Source organism: Giraffa tippelskirchi, chromosome 1, assembly GCF_054371585.1.
Source record: "Giraffa tippelskirchi isolate mGirTip1 chromosome 1, T2T-mGirTip1v1.2.pri, whole genome shotgun sequence".
NCBI classification, from domain to species: Eukaryota; Metazoa; Chordata; class Mammalia; order Artiodactyla; family Giraffidae; genus Giraffa; species Giraffa tippelskirchi.
In genome coordinates this window covers 177,072,217-177,097,033 of record NC_137275.1, presented here as the reverse complement: position 1 = coordinate 177,097,033, position 24,817 = coordinate 177,072,217, and the positions used below count along the sequence as shown (strand labels likewise).

Genomic DNA, 24,817 nt, shown 5'->3' with positions numbered 1-24,817 from the left:
TCCCTTTGAGATTCTGTATTATATTATTTGTTTCTACCTTTTGCTGGTGATGAAAATGAGGCACAAAGATGTTAAACAACTTTCTTAAGGTCCCGTAGCTAATATGTGGTAGAGGTGAGATTGAAATCCAGGTATTCTGACATCGGACCCCAAATTCCTAACCATTTAACTGTACTGCCACTAAGAAAGAACTGGCTGCTAATCATTAGTATACAGAATTCTAAAATTAGTGCTTGTTTCTCAAGAGCCACTGTTTGTTTTTTTTTGCTTGGTAACATGAAAGAGAAGAGAGCTTTACATATAGTCTGGGGGTCCCAAATTCTAATTCTTTAGAATTACATTGTAATAGTGATTTCACAGATAGGGTCCTCTGAACAGTTTTCAGTAAGTGCTTTATTTCTAGGCAGTTCGACAGGGTTAAATGGAAGATGAGGCTGTAATAGTATCACTATGTAAATCTTTGTTGGTGAATTCTTTCCTTCATTTAAGAAAAAAAGTGTATCTTGCTGAGAACTAGAAGGGGTGCAAATTAGAGTAAGACACAGTTCTTTCTTTCAAGGAGATGTGATCGCCCAGAGGAAACAGATAATTGACAGAGAACCATAATGCTAAACAGAAAATGAGATGTGCTCAATAGAGGAATGAAATGCAGTGAAAGTTCCAAGGATTAGAGGGTCAGATTACCTTGTGAGTGGAGGTGCTTGGGTTAAGGAACACACGTGTGTATTTCCTTCAGTCACTTCAGTCCTGTCCGACTCTGCGATCTTATGGACTGTAGCCTGCCAGGCTCCTCTATCCATGGGATTCTCTATGCAAGAATACTGAAGTGGGTTGCCATTTCCTTCTGCAGGGGATCTTCCCAACCCTGGGATGGAGCCCTTATTTCTTATGTCTCCTGCATTGGCAGGTGGGTTCTTTACCACTAGCGCCACCTGGAAAACTCATAATTTTCATTTAACTTACTGTTGATATTAAAGTATTACAGACAGTATAAAAGTTTATAGAATTCCTTTATTTTTAAAAGAAAATTACATGCAGAAAGAAAAAGAAAAGGAAAACAATTACACGCAAAGTTCTTATACTCAGAAGAGACAACTTTTTGTTATGTTGCAAGAGTTGTTTAGAGAATGGAGAGCACATTGGTGAGCACAAACATTTTGAAGATGTTTACCTTATTTCCGAAGTGGGGGGCACAGAATAGAATGATGATGCACAAGGTAAGATTTTCAAGGTCAAAGGAATAGCAAAAGGAAAGCAAGGTGGGATTGAAGAACGTAGGTCTAGAGGCAGCCAGGACTCTGAGCAGGGTCAGAGGTTGCTGGGGAGTAGCCTGTACCACACAGACCTACTCTTGCAAGATAGAGATGGTGTTTTAACTTTGTGTGTGTGTATGTGAGATAGCCTTTAATTATGGCAAACATATGCTGCAAGTATTCTGGGATGGTCTGAGTTCAAATATTTGATTCCATTATGGCCACAAGTTCTTGTCAGTGAGATTGATAAATACGGTCATTGTATTCATGTTATTATCTAGAAAGTAGAGATCATTGTAAGTTCAGCAAATGTTTAATAAATAAGGAGTTGTGAAAGTCAGAAAGGGGCTATTTGATAAGGAAGGAACTCAAAATACTCATATGCTTTAATGTGTTAGGTAATAGGAAATGCCTACAAGTTTTTGAGCAGGAAGTAGCATGTTAAAGACCACCCCAAGAATTTAGTTGTTGTCTTTTAGATGAAGGACTGGGTGAGAGTGCATATGACCTTTGTCACTAGTTTAAATGAAATTTTGAAATATAAACATGAGAATAAGGCTAATTTCTCCTTGGCTGTAGATAAAAACCTGTTGAAATATTAAAGAGACTGGTAGGGGAGGAGGAAGTGATGAGAATGCCACTGAACTATTTTTGTCCTTTCTATATCCTGTTGGTGACTTCCAGTGGAAGAGGGTTGTTGTTCAGTTGCTCAGTAGTGTCTGACTCTTTGCAACCCATGGACTGCAACATGCCAGGTTTCCTGGTTCTTCACCATCTCCTGGAGCTTGTTCAAACTCATGTTATTGACTTGATGATGCCATCCAACCATCTCATCCTCTGTAGCCCCCTTTTCCTCCTGCTTTCTGTCTTGCCCAGCATCAGGGTCAGCTCTTTGCATCAGGTGGCCAAAGTATTGGAGCTTCAGTTTCAGCATCAGTCCTTCCAATGAATCTTCAAGGTTGATTTCCTTTAGGATTGATTGGTTTGATCTCCTTGCAGTCCAAGGGGACTGCAAGAATCCTCTCCAAGATCTCTTCAAGAATCTCCTCCAACACCACAGTTCAAAAGCATTAATTCTTTGATGCTCAGCCTTCTTCATGGTCCAGCTCTCACATCCATACATGACTATTCTAAAAGCCATAGCTTTGACTAGATGGACCTTTGTTGGCAAAGTAATGTCTCTGCTTTTTATTGTGCTGTCTAGGTTTGTCATAGCTTTTCTTCCAAGAAGCAAGCGTCTTTTAATTCATGGCTGCAGTCACCATCTGCAGTGATTTGTTATTCAACATTAAGTATGTTAATTGTAGGTTTTGTGTAGAAGTTCTTTATCATTTTAAGGAAGCCACTAGGAGCTGAGGATAGCCTCCAGCCAATAGCCAGCAAGAATTCAGGGCCTTCAACCCACAGGAAATAAATTTTGCCAGTTGTCTGAGTGAGCTTGGAAGTGTATTCACTTTTTTTTTTTAACTAATTTTTATTGGAATATAGTTGATTTACAATGTTGATTTATCCTCCCCTCATTTCCATCTTGGTAACCATAAGTTTGTTTTCTACATCTGTGACTATATTTCTGTTTTGTAAATTTTTACCATTTTTTTTTCAGATTCTACATATAAGCAATATCATATGATATCTGTCTTTGACTGACTTAGGAAGTATGTTTTTCCTCGATGGTATTAGTATTCTATTGCTGCTGTATCAGATTTTTACAAACTTAGTGGCTTGAAACAATACAAATTTATTATCTCATAATTCTGAGGATGAATCCAAAATGAATCTTATGGGGATAAATATCGAGGTCAGTTCAGTTCAGCTCAGTCGCTCAGTCGTGTCCGACTCTTTGCGACCCCATGAATTGCAGCACGCCAGGCCTCCCTGTCCATCACCAACTCCCGGAGTTTACCCAAACTCATGTCCATTGAGTCGGTGATGCCATCCAACCATCTCATCCTCTGTCGTCCCCTTCTCCTCCTGCCCCTAATCCCTCCCAGCATTAGGGTCTTTTCCAATGAGTCAACTCTTCGCATGAGGTGGCCAAAGTATTGGACTTTCAGCTTCAACATCAGTCCTTTCAATGAACACCCAGGACTGATCTCCTTTAGGATGGACTTGTTGGATCTTCTTGCAGTCCAAGGGACTCTCAAGAGTCTTCTCCAACACCACAGTTCAAAAGCATCAATTCTTCGGCACTCAGCTTTCTTCACCGTCCAACTCTCACATCCATACATGACTACTGGAAAAACTATAGCCTTGACTAGACAGACCTTTGTTGGCAAAGAAATGTCTCTGCTTTTAAACACACTATCTAGGTTGGACATAACTTTTCTTCCAAGGAGTAAGCATCTTTTAATTTCATGGCTGCAATCACCATCTCCAGTGATTTTGGAGCCCCCAAAAATAAAGTCTGACACTGTTTCCACTGTTTCCCCATCTATTTGCCATGAAGTGATGGGACCAGATGCCATGATCTTAGTTTTCTGAATGTCAGCTTTAAGCCAACTTTTTCACTCTCCTCTTTCACTTTCATCAAGAGGCTTTTTGGTTCCTCTTCACTTTCTGCCATAAGGGTGGTGTCATCTGCATATCTGAGGTTATTGATATTTCTCCCGGCAATCTTGATTCCAGCTTGTGCTTCTTCCAGCCCAGCATTTCTCATGATGTACTCTGCATATGTTAAATAAGCAAGGTGACAATATACAGCCTTGCTGCTAAGTCGCTTCAGTCGTGTCCAATTCTGTGTGACCCCATAGACGGCAGCCCACTAGGCTCCGCCGTCCCTGGAATTCTCCAGGCAAGAATACTGGAGTGGGTTGCCATTTCCTTCTCCAGTGCATGAAAGGGAAAAGTGACAGTGAAGTTGCTCAGTCGTATCTGACTCTTAGCGACCCCATGGACTGTAGCCTACCAGGCTCCTCCGTCCATGGGATTTACCAGGCAAGAGATACAGCCTTGACGTACTCCTTTTCCTATTTGGAACCAGTCTGTTGTTCCATGTCCAGTTCTAACTGTTGCTTCCTGACCTGCATACAGATTTCTCAGGAGGCAGGTCAAGTGGTCTGGTATTGCCACCTCTTTAAGAATTTTCCATAGTTTGTTGTGATCCACACAGTCAAAGGCTTTGGCGTAATCAATAAGGCAGGAGTAGATGTTTTTCTGGAACTCTCATGCTTTTTCAGTGATTCAGTGGATGTTGGCAATTTGAACTCTGGTTCCTCTGCCTTTTCAAAATCCAGCTTGAACATCTAGAAGTTCTCTGTTCAAGTACTGTTGAAGCCTGGCTTGGAGAATTTTGAGCATTACTTTGCTAGTGTATGAGATGAGTGCAATTGTGTGGTAGTTTGAACATTCTTTGGCCTTGCCTTTCTTTAGGATTGGAATGAAAACTGACCTTTTCCAGTCCTGTGGCCACTGCTGAGTTTTCCAAATTGCTGTCATATTGAGTGCAGCACTTTCACAGCATCATCTTTCAGGATTTGTAATAGCTCAACTGGAATTCCATCACCTCCACTAGCTTTGTTTGTAGTTATGCTTTCTAAGGCCCATTTGACTTCGCATTCCAGGATGTCTGGTTCTAGGTGAGTGATCACACCATCGTGGTTATCTGGGTCATGAAGATCTTTTTGTATAGTTCTTGTGTATATTCTTACCACCTCTTCTTAATATCTTCTGCTTCTGTTAGGTCCATACCATTTCTGTTCTTAATTATACAGGTCAGGAAGCAACAGTTAGAACTGGACATGGAACAACAGACTGGTTCCAAATAGGAAAAGGAGTACGTGAAGGCGGTATATTGTCACCCTGCTTATTTAACTTATATGCAGAGTACATCATGAGAAATGCTGAGCTGGAAGAAGCACAAGCTGAAATCAAGATTGCCGGGAAAAATATCAATAACCTCAGATATGCAGATGACACCACCCTTATGGCAGAAAGTGAAGAAGAACTAAAGAGCCTCTTGATGAAAGTGAAAGAGGAGAGTGAAAAAATTGGTTTAAAGCTCAACATTCAGGAAACTAAGATCATGGCATCTGGTCCCATCACTTCATGGCAAATAGATGGGGAAACAGTGGAAACAGTGTCAGACTTTATTTTTTGGGGCTCCAAAATCACTGGAGATGGTGATTGCAGCCATGAAATTAAAAGATGCTTACTCCTTGGAAGGAAAGTTATGACCAACCTAGACAGCATATTAAAAAGCAGAGACATTACTTTGTCCACAAAGGTCCATCTAGTCAAGGCTATGGTTTTTCCAGTAGTCATGTATGGATGAGAGAGTTGGACTCTAAAGACAGCTAAGCACCGAAGAATTGATGCTTTTGAACTGTGGTGTTGGAGAAGACTGTTGAGAGTCTCTTGGACTGCAAGGAGATCCAACCAGTCCATCCTAAAGGAGATCAGTCCTGGGTGTTTATTGGAAGGACTGATGTTGAAGGTGAAACTCTAATACTCTGGCCACCTGATGTGCAGGACTGACTCATTTGAAAAGACCCTGATGCTGGGAAAGATTGAAGGCAGGAGGAGAAGTGGACAACAGAGGATGAGATGGCTGGATGGCATCACCGACTCGATGGACGTGAGTTTGGGTAAACTCCGGAAGTTGGTTATGGACAGGGAGGCCTAGCATGCTGCTGTTCATGGGGTCACAAAGAGTCGGACATGACTGAGCAACTGAACTGAACTGAACTTGCATGAAATGTTCCTTGGTGTCTCTAATATTCTTGAAGAGATCTCTAGTCTTTCTCATTCTATTGTTTTCCTCTATTTCTTTGCATTGATCACTGAGGAAAGCTTTCTTATGTCTCCTTGCTAGTCTCTGGAACTCTGCATTCAAATGGGTATTTCTTTCCTTTTCTCCTTTGCCTTTAGCTTCTCTTCTTTTCTCAGCTATTCGTAAGGCCTCTTTAGACAACCGTTTTGCCTTTTTGCATTTCTTTTTCTTGGGGATGGTTTTGATCACTGCCTCCTGTACAATGCCACGAACCTGCATCCATAGTTCTTCAAGCACTCTATCAGATCTAATATCTTGGATCTATTTGTCACTTCCACTGTATAATCATAAGGGATTTGATTTAGGTCATACCTGAATGGTCTAGTGGTTTTCTCTACTTTCTTCAATTTAAGTCTGAATTTGGCAATAATGAGTTCATGATCTGAGCCACAGTCAGCTCCTGGTCTTGTTTTTCTGACTGTGTAGAGCTTCTCCATCTTTGGCTTCAAAGAATGTAATCAATCTGATTTCAGTATTGACCACCTGGTGATGTCCATGTATATAGTCTTCTCTTGTGTTGTTGGAAGGTGCTGTTTGCTATGACCAGTGGGTTTTCTTGGGAAAACTGTGTTAGCCTTTAAGCTGCTTCATTTTGTACTCCAAGGCCAAATTTGCCTGTTACTCCAGGTATCTCGAGTTCCTACTTTTGCATTCCAGTCCCCTATAATGAAAAGGACATCTTTTTTGGGTGTTAATTCTAGAAGGTCTCGTAAGTCTTCAAAGAACCGTTCAACTGCAGCTTCTTCAGCATTACTGGTCAGGGCAGAGACTTGGATACTGTAATATTGAATGGTTTGCCTTGGAAATCCCCAGAGATCATTCTGTCGTTTTTGAGATTGCATCCAAGTACTGCATTTCGGACTCTTTTGTTGACTATGATGGCTACCTCATTTCTTCTAAGGGATTCTTTCCCACAGTGGTAGATATAATGGTCATCTGAGTTAAATTCACCCATTCCAGTCCATTTTAGTTCACTGATTCTTAAAATGTCGATGTTCTCTCTTGCCATCTCCTGTTTGACCACTTACAATTTGCCTTGATTCATGGACTTAACATTCCAGGGTCCTATACAATATTGCTCTTTAAAGCATTGGACTTTACTTCCATCACCAGTCACATCCACAACTGGGTGTTGTTTTTGCTTTGGCTCCATCTCTTTATTCTTTCTGGAGTTATTTCTCCATTGATCTCCAGTAACATATTGGGCACCTACTGACCTGGGGAGTTCATCTTTCAGTGTCCTATCTTTTTGCCTTTTCATACTGTTCATGGGATTCTGAAGGCAAGTATACTGAAGTGGTCTGCCCATTCCCTTCTCCAGTGGACCACATTTTGTCAGAACTCTCTACCATGACTTGTCTGTCTTGGGTGGCCCTACACGGCATGGCTCATAGTTTCATTGAGTTAGACAAGGCTGTGGTCCATGTGATCAGTTGATTAGTTTTCTGTTACTGTGGTTTTCATTCTCTTGGGCCTCTGATGAATAAGGATAAGAAGCTTAAGCTTTGCACGTAAGATAACATATTTACAGATTCCAGGGATTAAGATCCCGGAATTAGCTTGGCATATTTCAGAGATCATTATTCTGCCTGTTAACCAGTCAAACCTCCATTTGAAAACACAGCCCAACCAACACCTTGATTGCAGCCTTTTGAGACCCTAAATATACCATGTTGCTAAACCATGTGGGAACTCTTAAAAATGTATGATAATAAATGTGTTGTTTTAAACCACTATGCTTATGGTAATTTGTCAAAGAACATAGAAAACTAATACAATGGGCAGATTGTTTTTAATATTTCCTTAACCTTTTTAACATCTATAGTTCCTGTAGTGGTGTCCCTTATTTTATTTCAGATAATAGGAGTTTGTTTTGTTGTTTTTCTTAATCCCTTTGGTCAGTTTGTCTAGAGATTTGTCAATTTTATTAATCATTTCAAAAAATCAACTTTTGTTTTCATTGATTTTCTCTATTGTTTTTCTATTTGTAGTTTTATCAAACTCGGATCTTATTTTTACTATTTTCTTCCTTTTGTTTTCTTTGGATTTGGTTTGTTTTTCTTTTTTTAGTTTAAGGTGGAATCTTAAAAGTTTGGTCTGAGATCATTCTTGTCTCTTCAGTGTTTTTAAATTGAGATATAATTGACATACCATAAACTTCAACCTCTTTATATAATTCAGTGGTTTTCAGTATATTCACAGTGTTGTACAATGCTTACCAATATCTAATTTCAGAACGTTCTTTCTTACTAATATAAATATCCCCAAACTTTAATATGTCATATTTTCATTTTCATTCAATTAAAAAATATTTTGTCATTTCCCTTAAGACTTAGACTGTGGTACATGGGCTATTTGTAGTATCTTTAGTTTCCAATTATCTTAGGATTTCCCCATGAGTCTTTCTGTCATTGATTTCTATTTTATTTCATTATGATCCAAGAATATATTCTGTATGACTTCATAGCTTTTAAATTCATTAACTTTTATTTTATGGCCTAGAAATATGGTCTACCTTGGTGAATCTTTCATGCATACTTTAAAAGAATTTTGTTAAGCTGAAGTACTCTATAAATGTCAGTTAGGTCAAATTGGTTGACAGTATTGTTCAGGTCTTTTATATCTCTGTGATTTTTATTTGCTTGTTCTATTGATTACTGAGAGAGTAGTGTTTACTTGCAAATTTGACTTTTAGTAATACTAGTTTTTGCTTTGTGTATTTTGAGTACCTGTTGTTAGGTGCATATACACTTAGCATTGTGTTGTGGCCTTTGCCAATTAACTCTTTTATCATTACAAAATGTAGCTCTTTATTCCTCGTACTGGTCCTTGTTCTGAAGTTTACTTTATGCGACATTAGTATAACCATTTTGGTTTTCTTTTTATAGGTAAAATTTTTTTTAATTTAAAAATTTTATTTTTTTATTTATTTTTGGCTGCTCTGGGTCTTCGTTGCTGTTCATGGGCTTTCTTTGGTTGTGGCAAGTGGGGGCTACTCTCTAGTTGCCGTGTGTGGGCTTCTTACTGCGGTGTCTTCTTTTGTGTACAGAGCACAGGCTCTGGGTTGTATGAACTTAAGTAGTTGTGGAATATGGACTCTGTAGTTGTGGTGCACAGGCTTTGTTGCCCTATGGCATATGGGATCTTAGTTCCTGGATCAGGAATCAAATGAGTGACCCTGTAGAACTCGTGTTCCCTGCATTGGCACTTAACCACTGGACCACCAGGGAAGTTACTACTTTGATTTTGTTTTGATTAGTGTTTCCATGGTATTTATATTTTCATCTTTTAACTTTTTGTTTATGTATATTTTATTATTTAAAGTGGATTTCTTATAGATAGCATATGTGTGGACTTAGTCTCTCAGTCTGTGTCTGACTCTTTGTGACCTCATGTATTGCAGCCCTGCCAGATTCCTCTGTCCATGGGGATTCTCCAGGCAAGAATACTGGAGTGGGTTGCCGTTTCCTTCTCCAGGGGATCTTCCCAACCCAGGCTTCCTGCATTGCAGGCAGATTCTTTACCGTCTGAGCCACCAGGGAACTTGGTTATTATTTTTATCCAATCTGACAATATCTTTTGTTCAGTTGATGTGTTTATACTACTTATACTGAACATAATTGTTGATATGTGGATTTAGGTCTCTCCCTTTCCTTATGTTCCTTATTCAATCATTCTGCAATTGTTTTTAACATCTTTATTGAGAATATGCATACCATAGAATTTACTTAAGTATACGATTCAATGATTTTGAATTGTAATTTGTATAACCACCACCACAGTTCAATTTTAGAATAGTTTTACCACCACAGAAAGATCCCTCCTGCCAATTTGAAGTTATTACCCCCAGTTCAGTTCAGTTCAGTCGCTCAGTCATGTCCGACTCTTTGCGACTCCATGAACCGCAGCACGACAGGCTTCCCTGTCCATCACCAACTCCTGGAGTTTACCCAAACTCATGTCCATTGAGTCGGTGATGCCATCCAGCCATATCATCCTCTGTCGTCCCCTTCTCCTCCTGCCCTCAAACTTTCCCAGCGTCAGGGTCTTTTCAAATGAGTCAGTCCTACACAACAGGTGGCCAAAGTATTGGAGTTTCAGCTTCAACATCAGTCCTTCCAATGAACACCCAGGACTGATCTCCTTTAGGATGGACTGGCTGGGTCTCCTTGCAGTCCAAGGGACTCTCAAGAGTCTTCTCCAACACCACAGTTCAAAAGCATCAATTCTTCAGAGCTCAGCTTTCTTTGTAGTCCAACTCTCTCATCCATACATGACTACTGGAAAAACCATACCCTTGACTAGACAGACCTTTGTTAGCAAAGTAATGTCTCTTCTTTTCAATATGCTGTCTAGGTTGGTCATAACTTTCCTTCCAAGGAGTAAGCGTCTTTTAATTTCATGGCTGCAATCACCATCTCCAGTGATTTTGGAGCCCCCCAAAATAAAGTCTGACACTATTTCCAGTTTCCCCATCTATCTGCCATGAAGTGACGGGACCGGATGCCATGATCTTAGTTTTCTGAATGTTGAGCTTTAAGCCAACTTTTCACTCTCCTCTTTCACTTTCATCAAGAGGCTCTTTAGTTCTTCTTCACTTTGTGCCATAAGGATGGTGTCATCTGCATATCTGAGGTTATTGATATTTCTCCCGGCAATCTTGATTCCAGCTTGTGCTTCATCCAGCCCAGCGTTTCTCATGATGTACTTTGCATATAAATTAAATAAGCAGGGTGACAATATACAGCCTTGACATACTCCTTTCCCTATTTGGAACCAGTCTGTTGTTCCATGTCCAGTTCTAACTGTTGCTTCCTGACCTGCATACAGTTTTCTCAAGAGGCAGGTCGGGTGGTCTGGTATTCCCATCTCTTGAAGAATTTCCCACAGTTTATTGTGATCCACAGTCAAAGGCTTTGCCATAGTCAATAAAGCAGAAATAGATGTTTTTCTGGAACTCTTGCTTTTCCGATGATCCAGCGGATGTTGGCAATTTGATCTCTGGTTCCTGTGCCTTTTCTAAAACCAGCTTGAACATCTGGAAGTTCACGGTTCACATATTGCTGAAGCCTGGCTTGGAGAATTTTGTGCATTACTTTACTAGCGTGTGAGATGAGTGTAATTGTGTGGTAGTTTGAGCATTCTTTGGCATTGCCTTTCTTTGGGACTGAAATGAAAACTGACCTTTTCCAGTCCTGTGGCCACTGCTGAGTTTTCCAAATTTGCTGACATACTGAGTTCAGCCCTTTCACAGCATCATCTTTTAGGATTTGAAATAGCTCAACTGGAATTCCATCACCTCCACTAGCTTTTTTTGTAGTGATGCTTCCTAAGGCCCACTTGACTTCACATTCCAGGATGTCTGGCTCTAGGTGAGTGATCACACCATCATGATTATCTGGATTGTGAAGATCTTTTTTGTATAATTCTTCTGTGTATTCTTGCCACCACTCTCTCTTTTTTTTTAATATAACATTTATTGCTTTTAGATGGTTTGATACAGAACAGCATTTGTTCTCATTTTGAATTTGGAAGTACTATACAACTGGATACAAAGAGGAGAAGTACCAAAACCGAACTTGTGATTCTCTGTTCATGTGTTGCCACCTCTTCTTCATATCTTTTGCTTCTGTTAGGTCCGTACCATTTCTGTCCTTTATTGAGCCCATCTTTGCATGAAATGTCCCCTTGGTATTTTTAATTTTCTTGAAGTGATCTCTAGTCTTTTCCATTCTATTGTTGTCCTCTATTTCTTTGCACTGATCACTTAGGAAGGCTTTCTTATCTCTCCTTGCTATTCTTTGGAACTCTGTATTCAAATGGGTATATCTTTCCTTTTTGCTTCTCGTCTTTTCACAGCTGTTTGTAAGTCCTCCTTAGACAGCCATTTTTCTTTTTTTGTTTTCTTGAGGATGGTCTTGATTCCTGTCTCCTGTACAATGACAGGAACCTCCGTCCATAGTTCATCAGGCACTCTGTCTATCAGATCTTGTCCCTTAAATCTATTTCTCACTTCCATTGTATAATCATAAGGTATTTGATTTAGGTCATACCCAAATGGTCTAGTGGTTTTCCCTACTTTCTTCAATTTCAGTCTGAATTTGGCAATAAGGAGTTCATGATCTGAGCCATAGTCAGCTCCCGGTCTTGTTTTTGCTGACTGTATAGAGCTTCCCCATCTTTGGCTGCAAAGAATATAATCAATCTGATTTACTACCACCAGTCAACTACAAATCTGCCTTCTGTCTGTATAGATATATCTCTTCTGAACATTTGATATAATGGAATTGATAGAATGTAAGTATACAATATATGATGTTTTATACTTGGCTTTTTAAATTTAGCATGTTTTTGAGGTTCATCCATGTTGTAACATATCACTTCTTTGTTTTTTATTTAGTAGTAATCAATTGCATACACCCTGTTTTTTGTTTAACTGTCCACCAGCAAATGGAAGTTGATTTATTTCAGGTTTTTGGCTATTATGAATATAATGCTGCTGTGAACACTTACATACAGTCTTTGTTTGGACATATATTTTCATTTCTCCTAGATAGATACCTAGGAGTGGAATTATTGGGACATAAGATACATTTATATTTAAGTTTTAAAGAAACTGCAAACTCTTCATAGGTGGCTATACCATTCTCCCCAGCAGTGTTTGAGGATTCCAGTTTCTCCGCATATTCTCCAACACTTTTTGTTGTCTTTATGACTGTAGACATTTTAATAGATGGTAAGTGCTGTCTCATTGTTGTTTTAGCTTTAATCTTCCTAATTTCTAAAGATGTTGAGAATTCTTTCATGTAGCTATTGGCCATATATATACTTCTTTTAAAATGTAAAACAAAATCTTGTGCCCTTTTTGAAATTGTGTTGTCTTCTTATTGAGTTCTTTATATATTCTGGATACATGTCCTTTATCAGGCATCTAATTTATGACAGATATTTTCTGTCAGAATATGCGGAGAAACTGGAATCCTCAAACACTGCTGGGGAGAATGGTATAGCCACCTATGAAGAGTGTCTTCCTTGTTTTATTGCTTAGCTTTTATTGTATAACTTTTAAATTTTGATTAAGTCCACTTCAGCAATATTTTCCCTTCTGGATAATATTTTTGGTGTTGGTATGATATGCTTATGTTTTAGGCACTTTTTACCTGACCCATGGTTATGAAGGTTTTCTCCTATAAATTTTATAGCTTTACCTTGTGCATTTAGGTCTGTGATCTAAGTTGAATTTTTGTGTATTATGTGAGGCAAGGATATTAATTCATCTTTTCCAGTTTTCCAGCTATCCAATTGTCTCAGCACCATTTATTGAAAATACAGTTTATTCTTCATTACATTGCTTTGGTAGCTTTGTCAAAAATAAGTTGGCTATATGTGTAAGGATATATTTCTAGACTCTCAGTTCTGTTTTATTGATCTATGTCACTGTCATGCCAGTATCATGCTATCTCAATTACTGTTGCTTTATGTTAAGTTTTGAAATTAGAAAATGTAAGTTTGTTCTTTTTCAACATGTTTTGTTTATTCTGTCCTTTGAATTTCCATATAAAATTTAGTATCAATTTGTCAGTTTCTAAAACAAGACAGCTTGTATTTTAATAGGAATTGCATCGAATCCGTAGATTTAGAGAGAATTGATATATAATAATATTTAGTCTTCTAATCTGTGAACATGAAATGTCTCTCCATTTATTTAGATTTTTATCTCAGAAGCATTTTGTAGTTTCCTGTGTATAGCTCTTGTATTTATTTTGTTTAATCCTAAGAAGTGTTTTTTAAATTTAATTTTTGGATTACTCATTGCTGGTATTTAAAAACACAATTGATTTTTATGTATTAATCTTGAGTCTGGTGACCTTCTGAACTAATTAATTCTATGAGGTTTTGTATGTGTGTGTGTTTTTTTTTTATTTCATGGTTTTTTAACATACAACATCATGTTATTAGAGAATGAAGACAGTTTTACATCTTCCTTCCCAATATAGACACCTTTTATTTCTTTTTGTTCCTTGTTGCAGTAGCTAGAATCATCAGTACAATGTTGAACAGAAGTGGTAGGAGCAGATATTGCTTTGCTCTTGATTTTAGGAGAAAATTATTCAATATTTCATAGTCTCCATAAAGATGATGTTATCTATGGGTTTTTCGTAGATGCCATTTATCCTGTGTGCTGTATGTGCTCATTCGTGTCTGACTCTTTGCAACCCCATGGACTGTAGACCCTCCACGTTCTTCTGTCAATTCTTTGTCCATGGAGTTTTCCAGCAAGAATACTAGAGTGGGTTGCCATTTCCAGACCCAGGGATTGAATCTGTGTCTCTTGTATCTCCTGCATTGGCAGGCAGATTCTTTACCACTTTGCCACTTGGGAAAACTGCCATTTATTGTTGTTGGTGTTTAGTTGCTAAGTAGTGTCTGACTCTTTGTGACCCCGAGGACTGCAGCGTGCCAGGCTTCCCAGTCCCTCACTGTCCTCTGATTTTGTTCAAACTCATGTCCACTGAGTTGATGATGCTATCCAACCATCTCATCCTCTGTTGCCCCCTTCTCCTCCTGCCTTCAATCTTTCCCAGCATCAGGATCTTTTCCAATAAGTCAGATTTTTGCATCAGGTGGCCAAAATATTGGAGCTTCAGCTTCAGCCGCAGTCCTTCCAATGAATATTCAGGATTGATTTCGTTTAGAATTGACTGGTTTGATCTTGAAGTCCAAAGGATGCTGAAGAGTCGTCTCCAACACCATAATTCGAAAGCACTTCAGTGCTCAGCCTTATTTATGGTCCAACTCTCACATCTGTACATGGCTACTAGAAAAACCATAGCTTTGACTATATGGACCTTTGTTGGCAAAGTGATGTCTCTGCTTTTTAGTACACTGTCTAGGTTTGTCATAGCTTTCCTTCCAAGGAGCAAGCATCTTTTAATTTCATGGCTGGAAATTCTCATCTCTTCCTAGTTTGTTGAAATATTTTTTCATGAATTGGGATTGGAGTTTGTTAAATGTTCTTTCTGTGTCTGTTAAGGAGATCATGTAGTTTTTTGTCCTTTATTCAATTAATGATGTGTGTGTGTGTGTGTGTGTGTGTGTTAGTTGCTCAGTTGTGTCCAACTCTTCAACTCTTTGTGATCCCATGGACTGTAGCCCACCTGTCCATGGAATTTTCCAGGCAAGAACACTGGAGTGTTAGTCATTCCCTTCTCCAGGGGATCTTCCAGTCCCGGGGATTGAACCTGGGTCTCCTGCATTGCAGGCAGATTCTTTACCATCTGAGCCAGCAGGGAAACCCTAATGATGGGTATTACATTAATTAATTTTATGTATTAAATAAATCTCATATTTCTGAGATAAATCCCACTTGATCATGTTTTTTAATCCTTTTTATGTTTTGCTGAACTCAGTTCCCTGTTATTTTGTTGAGAATCTTTATATTTATATTCATGAGGAAAGTTGGTTTATGATTTGTTTTTCTTTTGATGTCTTCGTCCAGCATGTCTGTCATAGTAATGCTGAGTTAACAGAATGAATTGGGACGTGATCCTTCCTCTACTATTTTCTGAAGAGTTTGAGAAAGATTGATATTATTTATTCTTTAAATTTTGATAGAATTCACATTTGAAAGTTTATGTGGGCCTTGGCTTTTATTTGTTGAGAGATTTTAAATTATTTATTCAATTTCTTTACTTGTTATGGATCTATTTGGACTTTCCATTTCTACTTGAGTTATTTTTTACAATATGTATCTTACTAGGAATTTGTCTGTTTTGTATAGGTTGTCCAAGTTATTGTCATAAAGTTGTTTATAACATTCCTTTATAATTCTTTTAATTTCTCTAAGGTTGCTGGTGACGTCTCTTTTATTTCTACTTTAGAAATTTGTTCTCCTTACCTCTTTTTGTTGAGTCTAGCTGACAGTTTGTCAGTTTTGTTCTTTTGATTTTATTGATTTGCTTCATTGTTTTCTATTTTATTGATTTCTCTTATGTTCCTTATTTTCTTTTCTGTGCTAGCTTCGGATTTAGTTTGCTCATCGTTTCCTATTTTATTGAGTTTAAAACTTAAGGTGTTGATTTAGGATCATTCTTTTCCAGTACAAGCATTTACCTGTGCATTTTCTCTTGCCTTCTCGTCTCCTTAGAATGCTGCTGTAGTGACTCTTTTTAAAAAATTTTTATTTATTTATTTATTTAATTTTTGGCCACACTGTGTCTGTGTTGCTTAGCATGGGCTTTCTCTAGTTGTGATGAGCCGGGGCAATTCTTGGTTGTGGTGAATGGGCTTCTCATTTTGGTGGCTTCTCTTGTTGTGGAGCACAGGCTCCAGAGCAAGGGATCAGTAGTTGTGGCGCAGGGGTTTAGTTGCTCCAAGGCATGTGGAATCTTCCTGGAACAGAGATCAAACCCATGTCCCCTTCACTGACAGTCGGATTCTTATCCACTATAGGGAAGTCCTATAGTGACTCTTTTTTAATAATCAGCATTGAAACCTTCCTATGGTTTAGGAATCACCAGTTTTATGAGTCTTGAACTTTGCCAATAGGGCAACCAATGCTTAGCTGGACATCCAGTATCCAGTACTAACATCCACTGTCCATTTCCAGTATACAGTATTCACTACAGCAGCATTGGCAATTTTAGCTGAAGCATCCAGGGTTCAATGACAGCAGCATTAGCCTCTTCATCGGACTGGTTATGGTGTGATTTTGGCTGTGTGTACTCTGTGAAGTATCCTTTTGTTCTCATCTGTTTTCTTATTTAATGGGTTAATACTGGAATTTTTTTTTAATCAAAAAATCTATTTATTTTTGACTATGCTGGGTCTTCCTTGCTGCTCAGGCTTTTCTCTAGTTGTGGTGAGCGGGGCCTACTCTCTAGTTGCAGTGCATAGGCTTCTCTTGTTGCAGAGCACAGAATCTCGGTCTTGCAGGTTTCAGTAGTTGCAGCACATGGGCTTGGTAGTTGTGGCTCCCGGGCTCTAGAGCACAGGCTCAATAGTTGTGGCATACGGACTTAGCTGCTCCATGGCACGTGGGATCTTCCTGGATCAGGTGGGGAACCTGTGCCTCCTGTATTTGGCAGGTGGATTCTTTACCACTGAGTCACCAGGGAAGCCCTCTGTTTTTTTTTTTGTTGTTGTTATTAAAGCTTTATTCTGCTAAACACTATTGTTTTTGTTGTTGTTTAGTCACTAAGTCATGTCTTACTCTTTTACGCAACCCCCGCTGGGCTCCTCTCTCCATGGGATTTCCCGGCAAGAATACTAGAGTGGGCTGCCATTTCCTTCTCCACCTCTATCTGTTTTTAAACCTAGGATCATCAGTCTTTCCAGGGATTTACTGAACTACATAGTACCTTTTTAACAGACTCCTCTTCTAATTAAATCAGCCAAAGTTGTTTTCTGTTGATTGATTGTTAACCTGACTTCTGTATGCCTTATCTTATCTCATAGTTTTGCTGTCTAAAACTTAACCTTCTTTTAAACGTTAGGCCAGGTATTATTTCCTTCACATCAGTTAGGTTAGTACTCTTCCTTTGGATTTACGTAGTACCCTGTGCTTATTCCTATCATCATTTCTACTATTTTGTAATCTCATTATTTGCTAGATTTCTACCTCTCTTACTAGACCATGAGTTTCTTAAGGACACAGACCATATTTTATTCTCAATGTTTGAGATTATTGGGTACTCAAAGGCACAAACATAAATATTTGGTAGATATTTTTTATGCCCTGAAATTCTTTATTTGTCTCAAAACTGAATTATTTGCACTGTTGGACTCATCAGTTATGCAGATCTGCTGAGGCCATGGAAGTACACAGAAACCCTTGGTCATTCCTTAGAGCTCAGTTGCTTAGTTTCCAGCAAATGAAATTTAGCTAATTTCTAGGATAAGTGTCCTGTTTCTAAGATATTAAAAAGGCAGTTTTCTCTCTTTGAGTATGTCTGAATATTTAGGAGATTAGTTGATAAGTATGCTTTTTTTTTTTTCTCCTGCATTTACTTCTAATTTGTGCCAGAAGCATGTGACTTATTAGTAGGACTGGTTTAAAATCCAGTTCAGAGCTAGAGAAAGGAGGGGAAAAAAGATAACAATATACGTAAGAAAAATCTGGCCATGGAAATACTTTTTTATATGTTCTTTGAGAACTGGTATCATATGTTATTCTTTGTATTCCTTACAAGAGCTTGCACATAATATATATACTAAAATACATATATTGAGGGGCTTCCCTGGTGGTCCAGTGGTTGAGAATCTCCCTGCCAATTCAGGGGACACAGATTCGATCCCTGGTCCGGGAAGTTTCCACGCACCATGGAGCAAGTAAGCCTGTGTGCCACAACTACTGAGCCAGTGCTGTAGAGCCCATGTTCCTCAACAAGAGATGCCACCAAAATGAGAAGCCCCTGTGCTGCAACTAGAGACTAGCCCCTGTTCACCCCAACTAGATAAAGTCCACGCATAGCAATGAAGACCCAGCACAACCAAAAATAAATAAACATTAATATATATATATATATATTTTTTTTACTCTGAGTCTCTTATTACTCTAAAATTTTTAGATTCTCTGATTTGGGGCAGCTCAGGAAATATATATATATATATATATATATATATATATATCTCAATAGAATATATACTTCCAGAGGAAGCAGACAAAGTGATTTTTGACCAAGAAGCTTGCAGATTTAGGTAGACTTAAAGTCTTATATAAACTGAGTGAGGAAGCCAGAAAGAATTTTTCTAAGTCTGGATTCTGAGTCTGCTCCTTGTACATGTGACAGCCTCTATTGTAAACAGTTTTGAAGCTCTTTGGTGATTGTTGGGAACACTCTTGTACAGGTTCTTAATCTGCTTTAAGAGGTCCTGTGCCTGATGGGAACAGACTGAAAACTAATTGAAGTGTCTGGAAGCCTCTGGAGAGCCAGTGAGTGGTGCTTGGAGATGATTCCTATTTCCCGTAAAGCATGTAAGAATTGGAATGAAGTGTTATAATTAGTGATCCACTAGCTCAAGAGCAAGCTCCTGGGCATTGTCATCACTAAGAGAAGACAGGTAGATAGAGCTCCTAGGCAAGATACTTGTTCTGTACTGGCCTTTGTGAGCAAGCAGTAAACACAGATAATAGACTTGGGAGAAAGGACTCTCTGAGCTGGCATAGAGTGTGACTATAGAGTGGGAGGTATAGAAATGAAAGACCCTGGAAAGGATACAGCAATATTGGATTAGTAATTTTTTTCCCTAAAGATGCCCTCTCACACACAGAACCAAATTGCATAAACTTCAGGGCTCATAAAATCTTAATATACCCTTGCATTCAGGTACATCAATAATTATAGCATGTTGTGCTAATGTATCATTTGTTGTTGTTTTTCGGTTGCTAAGTTGTGTCTGACTCTGTGACCCCATGGACTGTAACACCCCAGGCTCCTCTGGCCTCCACTGTCTCCCAGAATTTGCTCAAATTTACATCCATTGAGTTGGTGATGCTATCTTATCATCTTATCCTCTGCTGACCCCTTCTCCTCCTGCCTTCAATCTTGCCCAGCATCAGGATCTTTTCCAATGAGTCAGATCTTCACATCAGATGGCCAAAGTATTGGAGCTTCAGCTTCAGGAACAGCCCTTCCAATTAATATTCAGGTTGATTTTCTTTAGGATTGATTGGTTTGATCTCCTTGAAGTCCAAGGGACTGTCAAGAGTCTTCTGCAGTACCATAAGGATGCATATAGTTCTGTGGAAGCACTAAAGAAAAGTATTTTGCTTAAGGTGGCATTTGAGTAGAAAGAGAATTTGTATACCAGGAGAACAGGGATTTTTGTCTTTTTATCTGTCACATAATCTCTACTATCTGGAACATTGCTTGGCACATATTAAGTGGTCAGTAGACATTTTGTTGAAAGAATAAGAGTGAGTTGGGGTAGACAGTTGGGGATAGTGTGTGTGAAGCATAGGTGCCTGTTGGAGGTTGGTGAGTGATGTCACTGGAGAATAGGTAGGCAAGAGCCAAAGCATGAGGTTTCTGTTATACTGTGCTTAATATTGGGACTGTCCTGCAGGCTATTGTGAACCCACTGAAGTCCTTAAGCTTGAAAGTATTATGATCTAATTTGATTTTAGAAACATCATTCTGGAAGCTGTGTGGAGAATGTAGCAGAGGAGGCTGAGGTTTGAGTTAGGAAACTGCTGCAGTAGCCCAGCCAAGAAAGGATTGGAATCTGAGCCAAGACAATGGGATTATAAGTAATATAAGGGAACATATTCAATATACAATTTAGGAAATAAAATGGCACATGATAAGCACAGTACATATTGAACTGTGAACATTCTTGAACTCTTGGATCCAGCTTAAGGTTCAGTGATTCATATATTCACTCATTCAACAAATATATCATGAACACCTACTATGTGCCAGGGATTGTGTTAGACACTGAGGACATATTAAATAACAGTGAGCAGTTTACATACATTTCCTGCTTAGAATCTGAAAGACACAGACAAGTAACCTGGCAGTTACAAACCTGTATTGTGTTAAGTGTTATGAGAGGAAGTTAAGGTATTATAGGAACACATAGAAGGAATATCTTACACAGACTTGTGGGGTTGGTGAAAGGTTCCTGGTAGAAATGATGTCTAAGCTGAAACAAGAAGAATGAGTAGAAGCTAGACAAGTGAAGGAATGGGTGAGATGGGGGAAGGAGAGGAAAGACTCTGAAATTACTCCTCAGGCCAGGGTGAGATGACTGTGGACCGTGGAGACACTGATGGAGATAGAGACAGAAGGTGAAGGTCCAGGAACTGCTGGGAAGAGTTCAGTTATGCTTTGTTAGGTTTGAGATACTTGTGGGACATCCAGAGAGAGATGAAAGATCTATGGGTTGGGAGTTCACAGAGAGGTAAGGACTAGAGATGTAGATTTGGGAGTCATCGGGGTGGTTGCTGGAGCCATGAATATGGTTGAGACCATCCAGGGAGAGTGAATAGAGAGAACATAGAAGGAGACCAGGGACAAATTAAGAAAAAGAAGAAAGTCTTAGAAAGAGATTGAAGGAGTGACTAGACAGAAGAAAGAATTGGCAGAGAATGAAACCAGAAAAAGACAGAGGAAGGCAGAAGAACAGAGCAAGCAGTAACCAACTCAGGAATTGTTGCTGAGTTCCAGAATGATAATCATTAAAAAGTACTCATTGGATTAGGCAACGTGGGAGTTGCTGGGGTTTTAGCAAGAGCAGTTTCAGTGGAGGCATTGGTGGAAGGAACCAGACTGAACTGGTTCTAGGAGGTAATGGGGAATTCTGAGCTGTTTACTGCCAATACCTAGGAGCATGATAAATATCCACATTAGAGGAAATTGGTGAGCATATCATGCTCAGCCAAGGTTTTCCATATGCCCAGTGAATTCTCATATGGAAAATGTCTCTTGTTGAGACTATAAATGACAATGAAGATTCATACTAAGTGTATTGAAGACAGAAGAAAATGAAGAACCATTTATGTATCATACTCTACCTATTGAGTACCTTTATTTGTTTTACATAAATTTCCTTTAGATACCTTGGACAAAATGATTGGAAAGGGCAGAGAAAAAGGGACTATCTATTTTCCAGGCTTATGGGTAGGAATTCTGGTGAAAAATAGGGGATAAATTCTCCAGAAGATAACTACAGACTTTTGTGTTCCTGGTATCTCTACATAAGATTTACCATTTGTATCAAAACGGTTTGCACTGCCTATGTAAAGTCAATATTAGACTTAAGCAGGAGTGGAAGCTCCATATTCTAGTCCTCAAAGGTACTAAATATAATCATAAGTTTTATTATCTGAAAAACAGTCAGTTGTATATATTCATCAATTTTTAAGAATTCCAGTGAGTAGAGGAATTATGAATGTTAGTAAAATTATATCTGTGAATTTTAAAGCATTTTAGCCTCATGTAGTAGACACATACTGATCTCCAGAGAGGCCATATATTATGTTGGAAAAAAGCATGGGTTGTGGAGTCAGAGAGATCTGTACTTGGATCCCAAACCTGCATTTGGTAGATTATGCCTTTGGGGTGGTCTTTTAACATCTCTGAGTCTTAGTCTTCTTCTCACATGTGAAATGATAGTTAAATAAAATAATGCATATAAAGGTCTTGGCATAAAGTATGGACTTAATAAATGTCAGTTATTATATTGCCCAAGATTATAAAATTGTTTGGTTCTGTAATTCAAATTTCACAAATATTGCTTTGCCCTTTATAAAATATTATCTTAAACATATAAACACATGGACATACTAGGGATGGCATATACTTTTTTATGCACTGTATGTGGTTATCTTTAATTTGGAATATAGTCTTTATTTATTTATTTGCTGCATCACACATCTTGCAGGATCTTAGTTCTGTGATCAGGGATCGAACTTGTGATCCTTACAATGGAAACACAGAATCCTAACCACTAGACCCCAAGGGAATTCTTGGAAATATAGTCTTTTTTGTTCTGCCATTGACTCACTCCTTTTATTTTAGTTTTTTTTTTTTTGTATTGGGGTATAGCCAATGAACAGTGTTGTGTAGTTATAGGTGAACAGTGAAGGGAGTTAGCCATACATATACATGTATCCATTCTTCCCCAAACTCCCCTCCTATCCAGGCTGCCACATAACATTGAACAGAGTTCCATGTGCTATACAGTAAGTCCCTGTTGGTTATCCGCTTCAAATATAGCAGTGTGTACATGTCCATCCCAAGCTACCTAACTATCCCTTCCCCTCATCCTTCCCCTGTGTCAGACATAAGTTCGTTCTCTAAGTCTGTACTCACTCCTTTTAATCTTCCACCTATTACCTCAAATTTGTCAAATGAGTTCTCTCCTTATACACCTGAACTCTCACAAATGACAGGAATCTAATTCTAACAAATTTGAGCAAAGGAAAACAAGGTTTATGTAATTGGGATGTCAGAAGTGGAGCTGAGTATAGGTTTGTAAAAAATGTCATCTCTTAGATCTGTTTTTTCTCTCTGTGTGGCCCCTTTCACTCCGACTTTCAATCCTACTGCAGCTTGGCTTCCTGAATACGGTAAGTAAGGTGACAATATACAGCCTTGACATACTTCTGTCCCAATTTGGAGCCAGTTTGTTTTTCTCTGTCTGATTCTAGCTGTTGCTTCTTGACCTGCATACAGATTTCTCAGGAGGCAGGTCAGGTGGTCTGGTATTCCCATCTCTTTCAGAATTCTCCTCAGTTTGTTGTGATCCACATAGTCAAAGGCTTACTTGGGAAGGGTTTCAGGATTATGTTTTGGGGATTATGTCGTCCCAGTTTAGCACCCTGAGAGGAAAGAAAGAAAACATCTCTTTCCCAGCATCTGTATATAAAATCTAGAGTAAGTTCAGTTCAGGTCTGTCACTCAGTTGTGTCTGATTCTTTGCTGACCCCATGGACTGCAGCACACCAGGCTTCCCTGTCCATCACCAACTCCAGAGCTTGCTCAAACTCATGTCCATCAAGTTGATGATGGCATTCAGCCATCTCACCCTCTGTTGCTGCCTTTTCCTCCTGCCTTCAATCTTTCCCAGAATCAGGGTCTTTTCTAAAGAAAGAGTCAGTTCTTTGCACTAGGTAGCCAAAGTGTTGGAGCTTCAACTTTAGCATCAGTCCTTCCAGTGAATATTCAGGACTGACTTCCTTTAGGATTGACAGGTCTGATCTCCTTGCAATCCAAGGGACTCTCAACAGTCTTCTCCAACACCACAGTTCAAAAGCACCAATTATTTGGCGCTCAGCTTTCTTTCTTTTTTTTTTTTCAGCTTGCTTTATAGTCCAACTCTCACATCCATACATGACTACTGGAAAAATCATAGCTTTGACCAGATGGACTGTTGTCGGCAAAGTAATGTTTCCGCTTTTTAATATGCTGTCTAGGTGGTCATAGCTTTTCTTCCAAGGAGCAAGCATCTTTTGATTTCATGGCTGCAGTCACCATCTCCAGTGATTTTTGAGCCCAAGAAAATAAAGTCTCTCACTGTTTCTATTGTTTCCCCATCTATTTGCCATGAAGTGATGGAACCAGATGCCATGATCTTAGTTTTTTGAATGTTGAGTTTTAAGTCAATTTTTTCACTCTCCTCTTTCACCTTCATCAAGAGGCTCTTTAGTTCCTCTTTGCTTTCTGTCATAAGGGTGGTGTCATCTGCATATCTAAGGTTAGTGATATTTCTCCCAGCAATCTTGATTCCAGCTTGTGCTTCATCCAGCCTGGCATTTTGCATGATGTACTCTGTATATAAATTAAATAAGTAAGATGACAATATACAGCCTTGACATACTTCTTTCCCAATTTGGAACCAGTTTGTTTTTCCATGTCTGATTCTAGCTGTTGCTTCTTGACCTGCATACAGATTTCTCAGGAGGCAGGTCAGGTGGTCTGGTATTCCCATCTCTTTCAGAATTTTCCTCAGTTTGTTGTGATCCACATAGTCAAAGGCTTTAGCATAGTCAATGAAGCAGAAGTAGATTTTTTTTATGAAACTCTCTTACTTTTTCTATGATCCAACGGATGTTGGCAATGTGATCTCTAGTTCCTCTGCCTTTTCTAAATCCAGCTTGAACATCTGGAAGTTTTCTGTTTGTGTGCTGTTGAAGCCTAGTTTGGAGAATTTTGAGTATTACTTTGCTAGCGTGTGAGATGAGTGCAGTTGTGTGGTAGTTTGAACATTCTTTGGCATTGCCCTTCTTTGGGATTAAATGAAAACAGCTTTTCCAGTCCTGTGGCCATTGTTGAGTTTTCTAAGTTTGCTG

At 38.8% G+C, this 24,817-nt stretch overlaps 1 protein-coding gene across 5 annotated transcripts in view; it reads left to right on the top strand.

Moving 5' to 3' along the window:
• LOC145512800 (protein SPATA31F3) overlaps window positions 1-24,817 on the top strand; it is an 84,906-nt gene that overhangs the window by 1,516 nt on the left and 58,573 nt on the right. The window lies entirely within an intron of this gene.